Raw genomic sequence first — 13245 nt, 5'->3', positions numbered from 1 at the left:
TAGAAAACACAAAGCTGACGATGGAGGTTCAATTTTATTGCCTGCTCTTAAAAAAGAAAAGGGAAAAAAAAAAAAGAAAACAAAACCCACCCAAATTCCTGTGATTTACATGTCAATACTGAGGCAAAATGCATCTTCCAAACCAGAAAGATGCATAAGGAATGTTGAAAATGAAACTTACTGATAAAAATTGCCCTGAGAGCTGGAAGCAAGTTTGGATTTTTGTTGTATTTTGGGGTTTTTGGCAAATCTGATGCATATGAAGATTCTTGTTCTTTTGTGTGACCACACTAACTGATGTGCTTTGTGTTGACAAACACTTCTTTTTTGTTTAGAGTGCTTTGAACATGCTGGCCAAGTCAACAATAAGGTCACGTGCACAAATTCTGATTAATTACATGAGTGTGTGCACAGGCATAGAAGTATTACATGTGTTTAAAAAGGACGAGGAGAGACTTACAGAAAAGCAAAATTACTCTTTCACTGCAGGTATCTCAGGATTTTTTGCCCTGCTCCCCGCTCCAACATTTCTCTCGCAGCTGTGTACCCTCCTGACTTCTTGCCCACCCTGAACTTACTTGTGTGGGTTGTGGCAAAGTGAGAAAGAGAAGTTGTTGACGCTGTTCAGCCTTAGCTAAAAATCTGGTGTGTTATCAACACTGTTTTGGGCAGAAATCTAACACACAGTGCTGTGTGGGCTGCTGTGAAGAAAATAAACTGCATCCCAGCCAGACGCAGGACACCAGAGAATCCAAAATTACAGTTCTTTGACCTGTAGGAGAAGGATTCTCAGTATTGAAGAGAGCTAAACCCCTGGTATTAAACAGGGAATGCACGTAAGCGTATAGCTACATGTCTGTAGCTGTAAGATTTCTGTCACTTTGTGTGAAGCTGAGAGAATAGTTATTTCAACTATTTGCTTAATATCTTGTGGAAAAAATAGCCTTCCAATAGACATAATGGTAGACAATAACTGTTTCAGTCTTCAACTACATCTAACAAAGTTGTTATACTACATTTTGTTTAATTCATTTCTGCAATGAAGTTTTCAAAGCAACTGTAGTGTTATTCATAATCAATGTAAGCATTTCAGTACTGAAATACATTTCTGTTTTCTAGACCTGCAGCAACAACCGGGAGTGGAAAGAACAAGGTACTGTAAAACTGGTTTCTTGATAAATGGTTTCTATCAGCTTTTAATCACTTAGATGGGAACTGTGTTTACGTCGTTGTGATAAATAACTTAGTCCCAAAATAGGATTACAATCAAAGTTTGCAATTTATTAAGCAAATAGAGGCAAGCAAACAGCGCTGGGTGCACTGGGAGTCTCCGCTCCACCAAGACGCGTGCTGTACAAAGTTTATTTTTGGTTTATATTTCCTAAACCAATACATATTCATAGCTATTTCTAAGAAAGGGTCAGTTTATGTAAATGGATCCTTGGAATAGGCGTGTACTTCGTGGCGCATGCTCTTTCTATCTCCGAGGGTCTTCTTAAGCCCTGTCTGGTGGTCGGTGGATGAAGTCAGCAGTCTTCCTCGGCTCACCTTTAGGATGACCCTAGATTTTACGCATGCGCCCTGTAAACTTCTCTTACTTAACACTATGCTGTTAGCACCTCAGCCTGCGTATCAGGGTGTGTAACCTGATGTCCTTTTTAAGATACAGAAATTAGGTATGTAGCCAGATGTTCTTTGCAAGATACAGGAACTATATACATTGATCACTCTGTTTTTCTTAAGCGTGTGGTTATACAAGGGTATGTAAGACAGAAGGTTACATTTCATCATGTGGTCCTAGCATTGTTCCATATCGACACGAATCAATTGAACACATTTCACACAGGGAAAGCGGCTGTGAAGAGGGAGAGCAATTTAGTGGGGCAGAAGGTTTTAGCCCAGCCGCAGGGTGGGAGTGGGCCAAACCAGGGGAAGTGGTACAGGCTCCCCTGCGCGAGACTGTGGGAAATGAAGGACTCATTACGGTGACGGTCCGGTTTTCAATAACAGAGTTGAAGAATTGCAAAGCAACCGCAGGAAATTACTGAGACAACCCTGAGAAGGTGGCTGGTGTTTTTGAAATAATGATGGTTAAAACACAGGATCCAGAGTGTAAGGATATAGAGGCAATACTGCAGGTTTTGTTTGATAGTAGTGAGAAGGAGATGATTTGTCAAGCAGCTAGAATACATGTGGAAGCTGAGGTTAAAACAGGAACTGTGGAGCATCATTTCCCCTGTTGGTCCGAACTGGGACCTGCAAATTAACGGACCCAGGCAGCTTTGGACTCGGTATCAGAAAGGGATTATATTTGGCATTCAAAATGCTGTGGCTAAGGCAATAACCATGTCTGAATGGTACAAGGCTAGGCACGATAGCCAAGAGCCCCCCACAGATCTGCAGAACAGAATGAAGGAGGTAGCCCGCAACTCTACAAGTATTGACCCTGAATCTTAAGAGGGATGAGATCAATTGGCCCCTCTATTGGTGGGCCAATCCTGGGATGGTATTAGAAGAAAATTACAAAAGTTAAAAGGAAGTGATTGCTCAAGATAGGGGAAAGCTGTTGGATGTTGCTTGGATTGCATATCATCATAGAGAGTCAAAAGGGAAGAGTAAATTGTTGCTTGTTGGCGGTATCAGAGCAAAATAGTAGGGTGAGGGCAAGGGCCTGAGGATGGGGCAGAGCCCCGAGAGGGGGACTGCGGCCCAGCCCTTGGTTGGGTGATAATCAGTGTGCACAGTGCAAAAGGGATGTGCGACGAGCGAGGGGAAGCAAGCGGCCGACTCAGTGTGAGTGATAAAGCAAGCTTCGATTTATTACGGCGCGATTATGTCTTATATACAGTTCCAGTTAATTATGCCTACAAATCATCTGCTAATTGGCTAAGCTCTAAAGGATTACATTTTTATACGTCCTCCTATTTGCGGTTACAGCGGATAGCTACAGCGGGTTCGGGTTACACCTTGTTCTTCATGCTTACTCCCTTAAAGTTGTTTTTCTGTTTTTGTACAAGGTCAGCACAATCTTATCTCTCTTCTCTCTTTCGTAATCCTGGTAACTTTCCACTGCAGCTGAGCTTCTTAGTGTTTTTTTCTCTCTGCGGCCTAGTTTGGTTCACTCAGACCTAAGCCAGACTTATGTCAAAAAGTCGTATCACACAGTCCTTCCATAGTACCGTGGCCGTTCTCTTTCATCCATTCTGCAACAATTCCCCCTTTTTCTTTTTGGACAAGGAAAACTGGTCCAGTTACACGTTCAAACAATTTTTGAATACAGGAGAGAGCACAACTTAAACATATAAATCCGATGACAACAATTATCACTATGAGTAATACACTTTGTAAAAGTCCCTTTAACCAGCCTCCTATTCCAAACCAATTTGCTAAACTTTCTAGGCCAAAGAATCCAACATCTTGTTGAATCTTTTGAGAATGTTCCATCAACTGTTTAATTTCTTTGTGTATGGAGCTGGAATTGTCTTCAAGGTCCATACAACACATGCCTTCAAAATCTTCACAGCCATGTCCATGTGCTAATAATAGAAAGTCAATGGCCATGCGATTTTGTAAAACAGCATGTTGAACAGTGGTTAGGCTATCAGCTAGGTCTGATAGTATCCGGCTGGTGAGGTTGGCTTGTTTAACTATCCAACAAGACAGTGTTTCTGAGTTTTTATGGGCTCGAGCAGCAGCAGCACCTGGGATAAAAAACGAAGTAAAAAATACTTCCCATTTATTCCAAAGTTGTACACTATCGTCACAGGTGTTTTGAAGAGTTTGTATAACATTTCTTTTCCATCTTGTTGGATTTGACTTGTTAGGATGATGATGTGGTAAAGCTAAGCTTAAGCGACCAATGGTACATGGACCCCCTACAGGCATTGAGGGTATTCCATTCCATGCTCTATTACCACAAATAAAAAATAGACCAGGGGGTAACTTTCTAGGATATAATAGTCCAGGGGCAGGATTTGACAGGTTTCGACTGGTATGGTTACACCAACCACTCCAAATAGACTGATTTCCAATTGGGTATACAAGAGTGCTAGCAGTTGCATTACAAGGTGTGGCAGAACTTTCACCAGCACAAGGATACTTAGAAGAATTTAGATATACACAATAAGAGGCATTCAATGAGTCGACTAGTTCAATTTCTTGAGGATTAGGACCAATAGAAAGTTTGTCATCCCAATTATCAAATTTATCAAAAAACTCACTCATATTTGAACCTCGAGCTAATTGGGTAATCTTTGTCTGGCTAAGAGACTGGTTAAGGGTGATCCAATCTGAGTCATTTAATGGCACACCTACTAAACAAGTTAAAAAGGGTACACTAGGAGTTGACACGCTTGCACAAGATGTGGTTGTGTTGACAGCTCTGCTTAAGGTTACCCATACATTTTCCCGCACATCAAACAGTGATTTAGATACAAAAGCTACACCTATAACAATAAGATTAATTAACACAACAGCTGTTAACATCATGATTAGAATATAGATAAATTTACACTAAAAGATTAATCACAACTGTCACTGGTTGTTGGAACATTGGTCACCGCTGCTTTGGTCCACTTTGCTGGGATCCACTGTGGTCCTGTGGAAGTAAGTACAGACATATAACCTCTTCCAGCATATTTCACTTCTGCTGGTCCTTTCCACAAACCAGTTGAAGGATCCCTATTCATAACAAACATTGGAACATCATCTTTACATAGCTTAGAATACCCATGTAACCATGCAGGCGGTTCCTGTTGATCTGTAAAGATACATAGATGATTTAACACAAAAAGAACTTTAGCAAGTCTTTCTTGTACATCTGTAATTTTTTCAAACTTTTTTAAATATTGTTTTAATGTCTGATGCGTTCTTTCAATGATTGCTTGCCCTGTGGGAGAATGAGGAATGCCTGTACTATGTCGCACTCCCCACGCTTGACAAAAACGTCTCATTTTTTCACTGACATAAGCAGAGCCATTATCAGTTTTTATTGATTGAGGCACCCCCATAACAGCAAAACAACTTGTTAAATGCCGAGTTACATGAAGTGCACGTTCTCCTGTTTGTGCTGTGGCCCATACAAACTTACTATATGTATCAACAGTAACGTGAACATATTTTAATCTACCAAATTCGGGAACATGAGTGACATCCATTTGCCACAACTCTCTGGCTTTAAGTCCTCTGGGGTTCACACCGATACCTAAACCCGGTCCATGATGACTGCACGTAGGACAAGCTCGTACAATTCCCCTAGCTTCCTCCATTGTAATGTTAAACTGTCGATGCAGACCCCGAGCGTTCTGGTAAAATGTGTTGTGTGATTCTCGTGCCTTAACAAACTCATTTATAGGAGCCGCTACAGACATGAGCTGGTCAGCGCGCGCATTCCCTTCCCCCAAACCTTCAGACCATTTGTGACTTCTAATGTGTATAATGCAGTAGGGTTGCGTGCGCTGTTGTATTGCTGACAACAACTGCCTAAGAAGTTCAAACAGTCGTTGATTTTGTAGTTCTTTAAGACGAGCATCTTCAATTCGGCTTACAATTCCAGCAACGTACATTGAGTCCGTTACAATGTTTAATCTTGTATGCATCCATTGGGTACAGACCCATACAACAGCAGCTAGCTCTAAGGTTTGTAACGAATCTCCTGTTTTTGCGGGGAGAATTTGATGGTGCCATTGATTGTTTTCGTACCATGTTGCTGCCGCTTTTTTTGAGCGTTTTCCTGCATCTGTATAAACTGTAATAGCATCTGTTAAAGGTTTCTCACTCTGTTTTGGACACTTTAACCAATCATAATTACTAATCCATTTTAATATTGGTGTTTTCAAAGGCTCGACTTTAATCTCTAGAGCTTCACTTAATAAGCTTAACTGTAAAACCGATGAATTCTGCAACCACCACTCTAAGTCTTCTCTGCGTATTGGTAGATACACAGCATTTGGCTCCATTCTGGTGATTTGTAAAATTCGCATTCTTCCCTTTTGAATGATTTCCGCCAGATTTTGTGTTTTTTCTTGGATGGTGGTTTTTGGTTGCATTTTGGTAAATATCCATTCTAACACTCTTACAGTCTCCCCCTTTTCCTTTTTGCACTGTGTAAGTGCACCGATAAAATGTGAGGGACCATTTAAGACAGTGAGGTCTACAGGAAAGGTAGGGTCAATGCGATCTACTGCTCGTTCTACAATCCGGTTACTGAGCTGTTGGATCATAACGTGTTGCTCTTCAGAAACATTAATAGGGCGAGATGGGTCTGTACCCCTTAACAATGGGCGTAACACGTCTAATTCGTCATTGGTGATGCCTGCTACAGGACGTAACCATTGGAGATCACCTAATAACTTCTGAGCATCATTGAGAGTATGTAAATTTTGACGAATAGTTAATTTCTGTGGACTTACTTGTGAATGAGTAATATTCCAGCCAAGATATTTCCATGTGGGTGAACGCTGAACTTTCTCAGCTGCTATGACTAACTTCTGTTGTTCTAACTGTTGTCGTAAAAAGAGTTCCTGTTGCGCAGTAAAGGGCTGTTCTTGCGCAAATAAAATATCATCCATATAATGGTAAATAATAACATGGGGCCATGCTTTTCGAATAGGTCGGAGAGCGGCATCAACAAATAACTGACACAAGGTAGGGCTATTTTTCATGCCTTGTGGTAACACAGTCCATTCAAATCGCTGGTCAGGACCTTCTCTGTTCACTGATGGTAATGTAAATGCAAATCGTTGAGTGTCATTGGGGTGTAAATGAATTGTAAAAAAGCAGTCTTTCAGGTCGATTATTAACAAATGCCATTCGCTGGGCAACATGGCAGGATTGGGAAGGCCTGGTTGTAAGGCTCCCATCGCTTGCATCTGTCGATTCACTGCTCTTAAGTCATGTAAAAGTCGATATTTTCCTGATTTTTTCTGAATGACAAATATAGGCGTATTCCAAGGACTGGTCGACGCTTAAGATGACCTTGTGTTAATTGATCTTGAACTAGTAAATGTGCCTGTCACAGACTTTCCTTTTTCAACGGCCACTGTCCGATCCAAAGAGGCTCTTCTGTTAGCCATTGTAAAGGAATCGAGAAAGTCCAATTGACAGTGACCGTTCCTAAAAAGGCGAACTTGTAGTAAGGATTACTCCCATTTGATTCAATACATCTCTTCCGATGAGGGCGTTTACTCCATTTGGTAAAGGCATGACGGTGACATGCAGAAGCGCTGTTTTCCCGTCTAAGATGACTTGTATTCTTCGCTGACTGCGTTGGACAGGAGCCATCCCTCCTACTCCTTCAAATCCTCCAGGAACATGTTGCAATGGCCAGCAAGAAGGCCACTGAGCACGTGCGACGATGGTAATATCCGCACCAGTGTCCAAAAGTGCAGTCATACGTCTTTTGTCAGTTCCATGTACAAGAATAATGTGGGCGAGTGGCCGTTGGTTCATAGGCATGGTTAGCAGTGCCAAGCCTCCTGTGGAACCAAGACCACTGGTTCCACGATCATGGTCAAACATCGTCGACATGTGGTGAGTCAGCTGTTGAAGCGGTATCAATTGAGCTATGCGACTACCTTTAGGAATATAGATAGGTGGAAAATTTGTTTGTACAATTATAAAAATTTCTCCTTTATAGTCACTGTCGATAAGTCCTGGTAAAATAAAGAGTCCTTTGAGGCCACTCGAAGAGCGACCCAGTAACAAAGCTCCATGAGGCTGGTCGTTTATCATGACAGGTCCTTGGACTCCTGTAGCAACTTTTTGTGGACGAGTATCAAGTAAGGTAATGTCTATTGCCGTTGCCAAATCCAGTCCGAGGCTCCCTCGGGTTGCAGGTTGTAAGTCGGTGGCTGGTCGAGGGCGGGAGATGTCGGTTTTGGGTGGGGAAGCTGATTGGAGACAGTTGTCGGCATGTAAGTTGCTGGAGCCGCTATTGGGGTCAGCGCACCGCGACTCTTGGCGCTCCGCTTCCCGTTTCCCGAACGCTGACAAGCTGCAGTATTATGATTATTCATTTGACAATTCTGGCACCATACTTGACGCTCTCGACACTGTCGGCGCATATGACCTGAACGTCCACAACGGTAACATACACAGTCCGTTTGCCGGCGTGATTTATGTTGGCGCTCATCTGGAGGTTTCAGTGGAGCGAGCGCTGCAAATGCTTGTTGTTGAGCTTTGACTAAATTGTCCCCTACTTCTTTAAGCGTTTCAACTAACAAAGCTTGAGGCCCTACAGGAACCCTGCTCATTCTTTCTAACATGGTTTCAATAGAAGCATCTAGAGGAAGAGTAACTAAAATGCCTTTTGTGTAAGAGTTACAATTTTCTAACACACATTGTCTTAACAAAGGTCCCTTCATAAAATCAGATACATCAGCTCGATTAATAGCATCCGTAACTTTATCTACAAAAGATGCAAAGGACTCGTCCCTTCCTTGCTTAACTGACATATAAGAGGGTGTAACAGGTGTAGTTTTAACCTTTTGTAAAGCTTCTCTTGCTAGCCTCATAGATTCTAATAAAACATCTGGGCCGGTCTGCATTTGCATTTCTATAGAAGCAAAAGGTCCAGTTCCCATCAATTGTTCTACAGTTAAACCTGCTAAACGATCATTTGGCGCGCGCAGTGTATGCACAGACAATTCACAAAGCCTTTGCCAATGAGCTTGCCATAACAGTTGTTGCGATTGTTTTAAAATGAGTCTCATTATATTTTTAATGTCTTCAGGACAAAGCAACCCGCTACCCCAAATATAATTTAACATCTGTCTGGCAGGTTCACCATGCAAACCGGAATCATTAACAGTACTTCGTAATTGGCTCAATATTTTCCAGTCTAAAGTATGATGTTCTCCTGTCATTGTGCCAGCATTATCAACAGTATAAAGGACCGGATAGGCTTGGGGATCAATTTGAGCTACAACATCAAATTCCTGTTGTTCCATTGCCTCTCGGATTATTTTGTCCCAACCGACTTGAATCAGTCGTCGCTGAGAACGAGGGCAAGATGGCTTAGAAGTTTTAGTGATTAAGTCAATTTGTAACTTTTCCTTATTCATTTTTACGTTTTTATCATTTGCCTTCTCCTCCGAATCACTCTCTTGCGATTCTCCCTGCACCTCCTCTTGAGGGGGTGCCGGGGAACAAGATTTCTCCTCCGGAGGAGAAGAAGAATGATTCGAGGGTTGACGGACAACAGGAACAGGGATTCCTGAGGCAGGGGGGGTAAAATAGTCACCTCCTGCCGTAAAACGCCCAGCAGCTGGGTCAGACCGCTCGAGTCGGCTGGAAGCAGCTGCTGCCATTTGTTTTTCAACTTTATATCTCTTTAAGCAGTTAATAACTTCCCTCCAAGGTTTCATTAATTTCTTAGCAACTTTATCATCATCAATTACCAAGTCCCATAAACAATCTCCATAATTACGCCATTCATCTACTTCAAACATATGCTCAGGATCTGTAAAATATCCTTTCACTTTACCTAACGCAATTAACCCGGCCAGATCTTTTAAAGGGCCTACTCCCCGCTTTTCTAAAAAGCGTTGTAAAAGATCGAGTGCTACCTCTTTTTCCATAGCGCGCTTTAAATAGTCCTTTTCCTTGATTAAGATGCAGCCTTTTCCCTGGGTAGACACTCACGGACGGCGAACCTTTCCTTGATTAGTCGTCGGTTCAAGCACGGATCGAGTTACGATGCCTGCATCAGTCGATCTTCGCTCCCTGGTCGCTGCTACCAGTGCTTCTCCGTCCTCGCTGTCCGGTGAAGAACAAGGATTGGGGGTCCCTGTTCGGGCGCCACTTGCGACGAGCGAGGGGAAGCAAGCGGCCGACTCAGTGTGAGTGATAAAGCAAGCTTCGATTTATTACGGCGCGATTATGTCTTATATACAGTTCCAGTTAATTATGCCTACAAATCATCTGCTAATTGGCTAAGCTCTAAAGGATTACATTTTTATACGTCCTCCTATTTGCGGTTACAGCGGATAGCTACAGCGGGTTCGGGTTACACCTTGTTCTTCATGCTTACTCCCTTAAAGTTGTTTTTCTGTTTTTGTACAAGGTCAGCACAATCTTATCTCTCTTCTCTCTTTCGTAATCCTGGTAACTTTCCACTGCAGCTGAGCTTCTTAGTGTTTTTTTCTCTCTGCGGCCTAGTTTGGTTCACTCAGACCTAAGCCAGACTTATGTCAAAAAGTCGTATCACACAGTCCTTCCATAGTACCGTGGCCATTCTCTTTCATCCATTCTGCAACAGGGATGGGCATTCAGAAGAAGACCATCTGCTTAAGGATTGGAGCCCCTCTGCTCCTTTGCTCCCAGTAAGCGAGGAATGAGGGGGAGCGGAGGAGTCTCTCCCCAGAGGAATCTCTGGTTAAAGCAGAGCTGGGAAGTGAAGAAGTTGAGCTTTGGGTAGATCCTGGGGCTACTTCCTCTGTTCAGAAGACTTTAGAGGGGAACTAAGCAATAAGAATATAAGCATTGCTGGTATGGCAGGGACCCATGAAACTTGGCCATTTTTGAAACCCTTAGCCATGAAGCTGGGAAAACAGTGGGTTACTCATCAGTTTTTATATTAGCCAAATTCTCCAAAAGCATTGTTTGGGGAGAGATCTACTCCAAAAAATTGGAAGCAGAAATCTGATTTTAAAACGAGGAAATAGAAATCTTAATTCCAGAAACTGTTTGTGTCGAGGCAGCAGCTTTGTTATTACAGGCTATGCTGCCTTGAAAAGAGAAAGATACGCCCGGAGGTCAGAGATGCTGTGATTCCTATTGTACGAGCCGGAGAGGTTCCTGGAAAATCCCACAGGTCAAAACCTGTAAGGATTGACTTAAAGCCTGGATCATCCCCGCTGAGAATATGAAGCTAGGAATGGGTAGGTAGCGATAATTCAGAAATTCTTGAAGCACAACCTGTTGGTGGGCTGTGCGTCAAAATCCAACACCCCTGTTTTGCCACTGAAAAAGGTCAAGGGTCAAGATTGCCGTTTCGTGCAGGATTTAAGAGCAATAAATCACATACCTCAAGGTATTTATCCTGTAGTAGCACATCCACACAGATATGAAACCACCCTTACAGGGGAACAGGGATGGTGTACAGGTTTTGATGTGAAGGATGCCTTTTTCTGTGTTCCCCTGGGCACTGACCGTCAGAAGCCTTTTGCTTTTGAATGCGCAAAACCAGAAACGGGAAGGAAAATGCAATACACTTGGGTGGTTATACTACAAGGCTTTCAAAATATCCCGACAATCTTTGGGAATCAGTTGGCAAAGCAGTTCGACATTTGGAGAACAGAAAATGATCAGGGAAGAGTTCTGGTCGCAGCAGGGACTTGGGAGCTGTGTCTTTCCCTGATGATAAGCCTTCTAAATATCTTGGGAATTAGTGGATATAGAATTATCGAGGAGTCACGTCCACATTTGGGGTTTGAAGTGCTGGAAGGCCAGAGACAGTTGGGATCTCAACAGAAGGAGACTATTTGCTGCCTCGCGGAGCCTCAAACTCTCAAGGAACTACGAGGATTTCTCGGGGTGGTCGGATGGCGTTGGCTTTGGGGAGGCAATTGTGTTTTATTTGTGAAAGCTCAGTACGAGCTACTGAAAACCTCCTGCCATGGGTCTATTGGCGGGACAGAGGAGGGTAAAGCCACTTTCAAGTGTCTGAAAAAAGTGAGCTCTGGTGGAGGCCCCCGCGTGGGGATTACCTGATGTGACAAAGACCTTTGCACTTTTTAAGCGTGAGGGAAAAGGTATTGCCTTTGGAGTTCTGGCACATTGTTTAGGGCCTCAGGGGCGGGCTGTAGCTTGCTCCTGCAAAGAGCTGGATGAGGTGAGCTCAGGATGGCCTGGATGCCTTAAAGCAGGAGAAGCACCTGTGCTACTGATGCAGGAGGCCCCTAAGTTCACCATGGGGCAGAAGGTGACCGTCCATGTACCACCCACAGTCGTCACGGCACTAGAAGATAAAGGAGGACATTGGTTGGCCCCTAGCATAATGTTAAACTAACAAGTGTCATGTGGGGAGGCGGTCCTCCCATTTTGGGATGGGGAGGGGTCTGGTTTTTGGGCTCCATTTCATTGACAGCGCAGATCTGAGGGTTGCCCTGCTGCTAAGGACTTCCATCGAGGGGGAGCTTCTGCGTGACAACTGCATGAGAGTGACCTGCTGGAGGGTCCCCTTGGGGGGTCCTGATGTCCCAGGAGTGCTCTGTGGGGGGTCCTTCTGCTTCCAAGATGTCCCTAATGTCACTAGGGTGTCCCTGGGAAGGTTCTAATTTCCCCGGGATTGTCCCTGGTGTCCCACAGATGTCTCCAGGGATGTCCTAGTGTTCTCAGGTGTCCCTATAGGCATTTGGGTGTCCCAGTGTGTCTTGGGGGGGTCCTGGTGTCCCAGGGGGAGTTCCTAATGCCCCTACAGTTTCCCTGGATGCAGGTTGTGTATTTCCAGGGGGGCCCTAAATGTTCCAGTGTTGTCACTGAGGTGGTCCTGGCATCCCCAGGCCATTCTAGATGTCCCAGTTGTGTGTCTCAATGGGCCCTTGTGTATCACAATGTGTCCCTGGTGGGGGTCATTAATGTCACAGTGGTGTCCCTGGAGGGGTCCTGATGTCCCCAGGCCATTCTAGATGTCCCAGTGGTGTCTGTCAGTGGGTGCATGTGACCTAATGTGTCCTTCTGGGGGTCCTTAACGTTCTAGTGGTGTCCTCAGGGGAGTCCCTGATGTCCTAATGGTGTCCCTGGGGAGCTGGTGGGTGGGGGTGGGGGGGTAGTCCTGGTGTCCCAGTGTGTCCCTGGGACATTCTGGGGTGTCCCTGGGCATGGTCCTGGTGTCCCCATGGAGGCAAGTGGGTAGTCCGTTATGTCCCAGGATGGGGTTCCTGGGAAATTCATAATTTTACAGTGGTGTCCCTGGAGGGGTCCTGATGTCCTAAAAGCTATTCTAATGATGTCCCAGTGGTGTCTCCCAGTATGTCCTTGTGTCCCAAGGTATCCCTGTGGGGGTCCTTAATGTCCTAGTGGTGTCACTGGGGCGGTCCTGGTGTCCCTGATGTCCCAGTGATGTCCCCAGGAATGTCCTTGTGTCCCCAGTATGTCTCTTGTGCGCTTCTGGTCCTGCGGGGGTCCTGGTGTCCCGGGAGGAGTCCTTAATGCCCCTACATTGTCCCTGGGGTAGGGCTTGTGTTAAAGGGGGGTCCTTAATGTCCCAGTGCTGTCCCTGGTAGGGGTCCTGGTGTCCCCGGG

Source organism: Falco punctatus, assembly GCF_963210335.1.
Source record: "Falco punctatus genome assembly, contig: scaffold_25, whole genome shotgun sequence".
In the NCBI taxonomy this organism is placed as follows: Eukaryota; Metazoa; Chordata; class Aves; order Falconiformes; family Falconidae; genus Falco; species Falco punctatus.
The sequence above is the reverse complement of the archived record's forward strand: the minus strand, read 5'-3'. Positions refer to the sequence as shown.